General features: G+C 38.4%; 1 non-coding gene across 1 annotated transcript; it reads right to left on the bottom strand.

Annotated features, from left to right (window-relative positions):
- Positions 1–3,957: 3,957 nt before the first annotated feature.
- Positions 3,958–4,091, bottom strand: LOC122688884. The gene has a single exon (XR_006339622.1). It is a non-coding gene; the product is annotated as a small nucleolar RNA SNORA43 (small nucleolar RNA).
- Positions 4,092–10,946: the final 6,855 nt, after the last annotated feature.

Below are 10,946 nucleotides of genomic sequence, written 5' to 3'. Positions count from 1 at the left end.
GTTTAGTAGCCAGTTTCAGGGAAAAATGTTAGTGATGGAAGTGATTGTGAGTGAGAAGTATATGTCATTATCCATTTGTTATGCTTGTAGCCAGGAAGAAGGTTAGAATCTTTAGATATTTTGTGTGTGTGTGTGTGTGTGTGTGTGTGTGTGTGTGTGATGAAGGCACACTGTATTTGTTTTGTATTTTGAGGTTGATAGGTATTTGAGTATAGTTTTTCTTTTTTTCTTAGTAACTTTTAATAGATAAAATGCTATTACATTCACAGGTTTTCTATTTTTCATATTCTTAGAAGAGCACGGCAACCCACACCAGGATTCTTGCCTGGAGAATCCCATGGCCATGGAACCTGATGGGCTACAGTCCATGGGGTTGCAAAGAGTTGGATATGACTGAGTGACTCACACTGTCACTTACTTTCACTTTCAAGTACCATCTTGACTTTTCAGAAAATCCTAAGCTGATATATGGATATTATTTCTCATACTAGCCTTGGCTTTCAAGGTGAGAAGTCAGCATTTGTTGAAAATCAGAGATAACTTTTGATGATGAAAAATAAGCCTACAACATTACCTGAAACTTGCTTATTACAGTTACATACGTATTTGAAACACAGTGAGAAGATACTTCATGCAGGGAACACAAATGTAAGAGAACACCTTTATTCTTGTTTTAGAAGACATAACCTGGTTTTAGAAAAGGTATAGGAACCAGAGATCAAATTGCCAACATCCACTGGATCATCAAAAAAGCAAGAGTGTTCCAGAAAAACATCTATTTCTGCTGTATTGACTATGCCAAAGCCTTTGACTGTGTGGATCACAATAAACTGTGGAAAATTCTGAAAGAGATGGAAATACGAGACCACCTGACCTGCCTCTTGAGAAACCTGTATGCAGGTCAGGAAGCAGCAGTTAGAACTGGACATGGAACAACAGACTGGTTCCAAATAGGAAAAGGAGTATATGTCAAGGCTGTATATTGTCACCCTGCTTATTTAACTTATATGCAGAGTACATCATGAGAAAGGCTGGGCTGGAAGAAGCACAAGCTGGAATCAAGATGGCTGGGAGAAATATCAATAACTTCAGATATGCTGATGACACTACCCTTTAAGGCAGAAAGTGAAGAGGAACTAAAAGTCTCTTGATGAAAGTGAAAGAGGAGAGTGAAAAAGTTAACTTAAAACTCAACATTCAGAAAACTAAGATCATGGCATCTGGTCCCGTCATGTCATGGCAAACAGATGGGGAAACAGTGGAAACAGTGACAGACTTTATATTTTGTGCTCCAAAATCACTGCAGATGGTGATTGCAGCCATGAAATTAAAAGATGCTTACTCCTTGGAAGGAAAGTTATGACCAACCTAGACAGCATATTAAAAAGCAGAGACATTACTTTGCCAACAAAGTCTTTCTAGTCAAGGCTATGGTTTTTCCAGTGGTCATGTATGGATGTGAGAGTTGGACTATAAAGAAAGCTGAGCACAGAAGAATTGATGCTTTTGAACTGTGGTTGGAGAAGACTCTTGAGAGTCCCTTGGGCAGCAAGGAGATCCAACCAGTCCATCCTGAAGGAGATCAGTCCTGGGTGCTCATTTGGAAGGACTGATGCTGACGCTGAAACTCTACTACTTTGGCCACCTGATGAGAAGAGCTGACTTATTTGAAAAGACCCTGATGCTGGGAAAGATTGAGGGCAGGAGGAGAAGGGGATGAGAGAGGATGAGATGGCTGGATGGCATCACTGACTCGATGGACATGAGTTTGAGTAAACTCCGGGAGTTGGTGATAGACAGGGAGGCCTGGCATGCTGCGTTTCATGGGGTCGCAAGGAGTGGGTCACGACTGAGTGACTGAACTGAACAGAAAACAGTATTTCTGGTGTTTCAAGGTCTCAATTACTTTTTACAATAATATAAATCTTGAATTCAGAAAAATATTTTGGTTAATATCAGGAGGAAAAATCTTATTAAAGTTTATTTTGTGTTTGACTATCACAATAGTGATTATCATAATTATCCAGGCTTTTGTACAAAATACCACACAATTGTGATGAGGTAAAAGCTTAAATAGTTTGAGGCCAGAAATATGAATTAGGCAATTTCCTTCTAGAAAATGACAGTAAAAACTAGTTCAAATTGCAAAATATTATTGATATTAACATGATATATGAATAGGAGGTCTCAGATTACACTTAAATATCATATTCTTATATATTATATAATCAAGTATATCTCTGATCTTTAGAAAAGATACAAAGTTTTAGAAAAAAGAAAATCTCTGATAATAGCTTATGAGACGCATAGTATTTTACAAGACAGTCATTTAAGTAAGATATGAAAGGTTTAAACTAATATCCTCCTTAGTGTGGAGCTGGTACTTGGAGGGTAATTCAGGTGTAGGTACGAAGAAGTAATATTCTGGCTGAAGATGTTCCCTGGAGTGTATGGTTCCATTCCAGGTATTAGTTCAGTATCAGAGATAAACAGAAATACTAAGAGATAGCTAACTAGGTAGGTATATAAGAAAAGACATTCTAAGAGTATTCAGTATTAAGTGACATAGCAGAGGGGTCATTGCTTATCTACAGATTGTTCTTTCTGCTTCTGAACTTGAATTCAGGAGCTGTACTTAGTTTTAAATGTGTGCAATAGTTTGATTCAGGGTGCTACTATAAGAAGTAGAATGTTGTCATTGTTGTTTAGTTGCTCCATCATGTCCAATTCTTTGCAACCCCATGGACTGCAGCCCACAAGATCTCCCTGTCCGTCACCATCTCCTGAAGTTTGCCCAAGTTCATGTCCATTGCATTGGTGATGCTATCAAGCCATCTCATCCTATGATGCCCTCTTCTCCTTCAGCGCTCAATCTTTCCCAGCATCAGGGACTTTTCCAATGAGTCATCTATTCACATCAGATGACCAAAATACTGGAGTTTCAGCTTCAGCATCAGTCCTTCCAGTGAGTATTCAGGGTTGATTTTCCTTAAGATTGACTGATTGAATCTCCTTGCTTTCCAAGGGACTTTCAGGAGTCTTCTCCAACACTACAGTTCAAAGGCATCAATTCTTTGGCAATCTGCCAAAGGTGGATCTGTGATCCACCTATCACAACCTTATGTGACCACTGGGAAGACCATAGCCTTGACTATAGGGACCTTTGCCAGCAAAGTAATGTCTCTGCTTTTCAACACACTGTATAGGTTTGTCATAGCTTTCCTGCCAAGAAGCAATCATCTTCTGATTTCATGGCTACAGTCATCATCCATAGTGGTTTTAGAGACCAAGAAGTGGAAATCTGTCACTACTTCCACCTTTTCCCCTTCTACCCCATGAAGTAATGGAGTCAAATGCCATGATCTTAGTTTTTGATATTTAATTTTAAGCCACCTCTTTCACTCTCCTCCTTCACCCTCACTAAGAGGCTCTTTAGTTCCTCTTTGCTTTCTGCCATTAGAAATAGAATACTGGGCAAGTATTTAGAATAGGGTCTCCTGGACAAAAAGATGGGAACTGAATTTTTGGAACTCAGGTGTATTTCTTTATTTTTGGTGTGTGTGTGGGGGGGATCTAATCAATGATTCCTCCCAAACTGTATTTTTTTGTAACAGTGTTTGTCAACTTTGACCCGATCCTCTAGCCTTCCTTCCAGAGTGACTCAAGGCCTTCAGGGCATGAGCACTTATGGGCCAGATGGCTCTGGGCCCAGAGGCTCCAGAGGGTCTTGATACTTGCCCAGCAGCCCTCAGCCAGAGATGCATGTCATTCTTGCCCAAGGATTCCTAAAAAGTCCTTGCCACACAGATCTACAGAACAATCATTTGCAGGGGGAGACCTCTCCTGGTGAATCCCACTGTACCCAAAGCTTGCCACATGCTTGTCCACTCACTTAATTCTCCCAAGCCTTATCTTCTGTGCATATGGGAACAAGGTGCTGCCTCAGGCAACTCTCAGGGATGTCTGGCTATAAACCATCCTTAGTGCCCACTGTTCTGAGCACTGAGTATAGGAATAACTGCCTCCTCTCTGACCCAACATCCTGAGTTCAGCAGGGCAGCTGCACCCATGGTGCCAGCAAGTCGGGCATCTGTAGGGCAGCTGTGTTTCTATTATGTGAGATCAAATTAGAACTGGAAATATCAGTTGACTTGATGAATCATCGACTAAACTAAATTTTCTCTTTTAAAAGACATACTAAATCTAAAGCCTTGAGCATGGCTTGAGTGGGGATCAAATATCTCCAGCTACGGATAGAGGAAAGATGTGGGGATCAGGGCACCTGAAAGGGTTCTCATACATGTTTTTTAAAAATATATCGTCTATGTTTAAACCTTGCATGAAAACACTAGAAGAGAAAACTAAACCAAACCAAACCAATGTAATGAAATAAGTCGGACCTCACTGACTGCATGCTTTGAAAGAGATCTGAGATCCTGACAAATGTCCATTTACCCCTAACTAAGTTAAACAATTTGCTAAACAGAAACTATTCATTTCCTTTAAAAATGATGAGCTTTGTGGTAGGTAATTTCTGGTGTATTAGACAGAATTTCTGTTTGCATGGTAGCTGTGAAGATTAAAATGATACAGGGAACAATTACAGAATAAACTAACATAATGTAGTAGTTTTTTTGTCATTTGTCTTTATATAAAGCATTAGTTCCTGAATTGGGTTTAGTATGAATGATTGTATTTATAAGGTAGCGTGTATATGCAATCATACACACATACACACCGACACACATATGGAGACAATAGCCATTTGTGGAGTTAAACAATGGCTTTTATTCTAAGAGTTGCAACTTAATTTATTTCACTTGGGTTGAGGGAATTAAGTGTTCTGAGAAATGAGTTCTTTAGTTTGATGGTATTTAATTATTTTTTAACAAGAAATAAATGCTATAAAATAAGTGTAGGAAACAGCTATAGACCATTACACCAAATGTGAAAAAAGTAACAAAGAATTGCGAAGGTCGAAAGACTGTGAGTATAATTTTCAAGAGGAAATGACAGGGACTAATGGATCATAAAGATCCCTCCTTCCCTCATTCAACACCCTAAAATTACCTAGGAAACCCCTTTCTAAAGAGACAAAAGCCATATATTGTTTGGCAAGGAGAGAAAATGCAACATATTGGGAGTCTTTTCTTTCTTTACTCTGTGATGAACTCCCTTTCCAAGAGTTTCTGTCACACCATCTCCTGAGTCAGCCTCTAGGGCTCAAATGAAGAGAAGCAGCTGTGTCAGTTCTGTCGCCCTGAAAGGTGAATAGGCTGCCATCTTCAATATTGTCGCCACTAACTTATGTAGCTGAGTGCCGAGATCCATGGGCACTGTCATTCCATGATAGCATTATATACTGCCATAGAGAGACTCATAATGATGGTGCACGGTCATCTCTTCAAGATTAGGTTTCTGTCAAGACCATATTTCTTATAAAATTGGCCCGAAGAATTATAGTCCACTAAGTTCTAGATAAAGTAATAATTAATTATAGCTAGTAGAATGTATAGAAAAGTGACAGCATTATTGCTGAATACCCACAAAAAAGGGAACTTGTTTAATTAGGTGACAGGAGAAGAAATCATGTTTAGAATTTTAATGAGACCTGCGATTGAAAACTTTTGGCCTTTGGCCACCTCAGGTAAAGGCAAAGCTGAGAGTGATTTTTAGAGATGAAAGCAGAATTCAGTAATGATGTAAAAGGTACTGAAAGAGGGGGAAAGGGCTCATTTTTCTAAATGAGATATGCTGTATTGAAAAAAAAAATTCCTTCCTTCTTTATTTTGAGTTGGTAAAAAAGACATCTCCATGATTGCATTGATTCTGTTATTGCAAAAACATGCTAAGAATTATGCCTGGAGCTAGATCCCTTGATCATTTACTAGACAGTATAGAGGTATCAACGGTTTGTGCATGTGAGTGCTAAGTCACTTCAGTCATGTCTGAAGCCCAGCAGGCTCCTGTCCATGGGATTCTCCAGGCAAGAATATTGGAGTGGGTTGCCATGGCCTCCTCCAGGGGATCCTCCTGACCCAGGGATCTAACCCATGTCTCTTAAATCTCCTGCATTGACAGATGGATTCTTTACCACTAGCACCACTGGTGAAGCCCGTCAGTGGCTTAGGTTATGCTGAATAAGCAACTACCCTCCCCGTCCCCCATATCTATAGCTTAATATAAAGTTTTTTCTCTTTATTATTAGTGCAAGTTCACCATGGGTTTGAGCAACCCGCCAGGTAAGCTTTCCTGCATGCTCAGTGATCAGGCTTTCACATTTCTGGCTCTAGCATCTCATGTGAGGTCAGGTGGGTATCTCCATTTGGAAATAATGTGTGCCACGTATGGTTGTACTTCCAGACGAGTCACAGGTCCACACCTAATGTCTTAGAAGAGGGGAAGAGCAGCCGTTCTGTTACTGGCAGGAAGAGGTTTGAATCAAGTATTAGGGAACGGTTCTAGGGCTCACACTGGGTACTGACTGGATAGTGTTAGTGATCTCCAAATAAAGGGGATGACTGTTGCTCACAGCAGGCGTTTGAATCATCTTCCCTGAAAGAGAATATAGCCCCCAAATTCTCCATTCATTTCCTCAGATACCTACATAGGGCAGTTAAGAACTCTAGCTTCCCACAGGACATACTATAGACTACTTATTTGCAAAAGTCTTGAATTAGAAAAAGCTTAAAATCACAGGAAGCCACCACAAAGATTTACTATCTTGCATATAGAAAAGTGAATAGAAAATTATTATAAAGAACTACTTAAAATTAGTAAATCTATTACTCTTTTGGATACTGTATCAATATTGTAAGCAAGGTTGTTCTAAAGTAACAGCCCCCAACCCCCAAATTCTCAACAGTTTAAGACAAAATTTATTTTTTTAACTTTTAAAGTCTTTAATTTCTTTTGACAATGTTTTATAGTTTAAAGGTTTAACTTTTTTTTGTTAAATTTACTTCTTTTTCTCTTATTGTTTTGGATGCATTCAAACCAAAAGTTTATTTTTTACTTTTTTAAAAATATTTATTTTTAATTGAAGGATAATCACAATAATGTGTTGGTTTCTGCCATACATCAACATGGATCAGCCATAGGTATATATATGTTCCATCCCTCTTGAGCATCCTGCCCACCTCCCACCCCATCCCTCCCCTCTTTTGAAGATTTGTAACTATGAAGAAACCTTAGTAGTTTGGGAGGAAAAAAAGAAATTTGTAAAACATAAAGTTATATATTGTCATAGCTTCATTAAATTAATATTTGGTAAGCAGAGCACTGGAGTGTCAGATGGTTGGACAAAAGACCACAAGGTAATTGAAATAGCAAATTGCTCACAGGTCCTAGAGAGAGGACACCTTATGCCTCCAGGGGCCTCACAGTGAGATCGAAGGAGGGTGCAGACAGAGAGAGTGGCAGGACCTGGGCATAAGCCTTTGTTATGATCTGCAGGTAGAGTGTTTTGGGGTTCCTGGGTTAAGGCTAGATTGGTCAATTTAAAAGCAAGAGAGTGGGGTTTGGGGAGATCTATGAGCAGCCCAAGGGAAAGGCCCTGTAAGGCAGAGAAGTTATTTATCATCAAGGCTGTTGGGGAAGTCATACTAGGAGTATGTACTTACCTAGGACTCTGTGGTTTTATTTAGGTCTTACACTTGCATGAGAAGCTAGCCATGGCTTATGACCCCTGAGGTTCTCTTGACACAAAATGGATGCTAAGGCAGGAGTACCATGTAGTAGCTTAGCTAAATTCTCAACAAGTGCTTAATTCTTCTCCTTCCCATTCTATTCACAATCATAACAGTTTTTTATTTTCTTGACAAAAATAAGTTGTAAATCAAACCCTTCGTATAAAAGCTTAGGCATCCTAGATTCATTTTAGGATTATTTATTTGCTTAGTCAACAAATTCTAAGCCTTTATTTGCCAATTAACAATTTTTTCATGTGCTCTTTCCTTTTAATAAGCATTCGCTTTTAAGTGCTGATCATTGCAGCATGAATAGAAGTAGTTATTTTCTGAGAAAATGGATATGAAGCAGATATTGACTTTTGTGGCAGTGAACATAGAGATTTATTGACTGGAAGATAAGGTCAATACTTGCCTTGAGGGACAATAAATCTAGATGTTCAACAAAATATAAAGTCAATATTTGTATTAATACCTATGCTTTGAATACTTGTCCAAAATCCCTGGAAATTTCTCTATATAGTAGTGGAATTTCTTGATCTTTGAAAAGGGTGCCATTGTAAATAAACCTTGAAAAGCTATTGCAAAGTTTGAAACTAAGATCAAAATAGACCAGTGCAGATGTCAAAAGTAGAATGCATGAATTTTGCAGTCTCTTTTGCAAGAGTGTTTTCTTTAAAATGTGTAAACTTTAAAAACTACTTGATTCATTAAAGTGTGAAATTTGTTTAGTTAACAGCATTTCACTTAAGTACAATTTTAATAGATACGAAGCATATGTGACAGACCTAGAACTCTAATGTTCATAAATAAAATGTTGCTTCGCCTAGATTCTGATTGTCAACTACTTTTGTCTCTTAAGACTTCAGGGGCATTCTTTGCAAATAAATCACTGGCTTTTTAAGTACAGTACAGGGCTCATAATGTTATTGCATTGTTTGTTCCCTTAGGTGCAGCCATTTTATTATTATAGCCCCTTAACTGATTCAAGTGCTTCCTCCATTAAGAGATACCTGTTACATATAGACTTCATAGTATTGATTTCAGAGGCAAGCTTTCTAGAAAATACTTGCAATCATCAAAACAAAACTAGGTATCTTCCACCAGGTACCCTCCCTGTCGTCTTTCTAGCAGTGGCTTGTCTACCTTCCAAATCCCCTGGACTAATCACTGCAGGGTTTATTGACATTTTTCTGTCACTAATGTTCCACTTTTAACTTACAGTGAATGAGCCCATGCACTTTAACCCTCTTCACCTGCCATTGAAATAGCCAGCACTTATTATAATAGGAAGAAAATTAAATTGCAATCTAGCATTATGAACAAGGCAAGGAAACTCAGAATAACAGGGACTGAAGACAAAGTGAGGCCATGGAAAATTAGCAGGAGCAAATGTTGAACTTGCAAATGCTTTTGAAAAATACACTGCTGCCATGGTCCATAAGGGATGAAATTTCTGTGGGAGCAGCACTCCTCATGGAGGATGTGCCGAGTAAGGTGCAGACATTGCTCCAAAAGGCTTCTAGGTGGGTGGCCATGCTGGTTCAGAAAAGTCTATCCCAGCCAGCTTTCAGAAAAATGATTTCGTATAGCAGCCAGGCTCTGCTTCTTACTACTTGCCGTAGCAACTGGACCTGCTATCTTGCAGATTATAGTTCTAAAAATGAAAAAACTGTTCTCCTTAAATCTGTGTCTGGTTGTTCTTTCAGATAATGTTCATGTTTTATCTTGACATCCCAAAGCAGAAATGCATTGATCACCCTCTGTTTGTAGCAAAGAAAAAATTTTGTACATTTGAGACTCAAAAGATGAAACAAAAGTTAAGGTTCTAAATTATCACTGAAATCATCTCTAACTTAATAAATGCTACTTGAGAGGTATTTATTCCATCTATGAAAGGGGAACAGTCTGATATGAGAAAGTATTGCTTTTAGATGGAGAAACAGATTTCTGGATTTAAAACCTCTCCAGTATCACCACTGCTCTGAATTCTGTAATTTATATGTGAGAAACTAAAAACAAGTTGCTTAGAACTGTTAAGGGTAAAAAGGCAAGTGAAAATGCCAGCTTAGTGCAATGAGCAGGAAATATCAGTGGCATTATAATCTTCAGATAAAATGACATTCAAGGGCAAAAACACTAAACGGGGCAAAGATAACAGTGGTGATCAACCCAGAGTTCACAGTTCCATCATTATAATCACTTATTTGCTCATACCCTCAATGCTTTGTCCCTTTTTTCTCTCTCTGTTACTTGGAATTAACTTCAACTCTGGTTAAATGCAACTGCTTACCTATTCCAGATCTGAAACCTTGCTGCAGAACATGGCTGGAGAAAAGTCACCTGAAAATATTGTCTAATCTCATGTTAATTGATAACCACAGGCATCAAGGCAGCTCTTAACACTGCCATGGAATGACCTGCTTTCGCTGATGAGCTCATTTCTTATTTTGCTACAAACAAAGACACAATTAGGAGAGAATTTCTACGTCAAGTATGGTGACTTTTCTGTTTGATCCCATGCCCATATACTCTGCATGCCCTATTTTTGTGGAGTTACTATATATGATCCTATGTAAAATAGTGATCCCTCCAGTTAAGCTTATCTGTAATTCTAGAGCTTAAAGAACACCAGTGGAGAAATCTATATTTGAGAGTTGTCAACATATAAATGGTATTTGAAATAAAAAAATAATAATGATATAGTGGTTGATTTAGTCACTAAGTCATGTCTGACTCTTTTGACCCCATGGACTGTAGCCCGTCAGGCTCCTCTGTCCATGAGATTTCCCAGGCAAGAATACTAGTGTGGGTTGCCATTCCCTTCTCCAGGGGATCTTCCCAACCCAGGGATAGAATCCATGTCTTCTGCATTGCAGGCAGATTCTTTACTGATTGAGCCACCAGGGAAGCCCTGATATAGTAGTCAGAATATTTATATACAGATTATAATATACCATGTTCTTTTGTAGGTAATTTTCATGTTGTATTAACTCATTTAATACAACAGAATTGGTATTATTATCATCATTTTGCAATGATGAACCTTGACTTGAACATCAAGGGAGGGTAGAAAAGATATCTAAGGATAGTCATCTGGCACATTTTACTATAGAGGTCAGGGAAGTCAAAAAGAATGAGCTAAAGAGGCATGAGGATAAGCCAGTGAGACAGGAAAAAAAAAAAACAAACAAAACAGGGATTATAGTCTGGAAGACAACTGTAAACGTATTTCAATGGTGAATATTCTGTCAAATA

Source organism: Cervus elaphus, chromosome 33 (assembly GCF_910594005.1).
Source record: "Cervus elaphus chromosome 33, mCerEla1.1, whole genome shotgun sequence".
NCBI lineage: Eukaryota > Metazoa > Chordata > Mammalia > Artiodactyla > Cervidae > Cervus > Cervus elaphus.
Note: the sequence above shows the minus strand (reverse complement) of the source record. Positions and strands in the feature narration are given on the sequence as shown.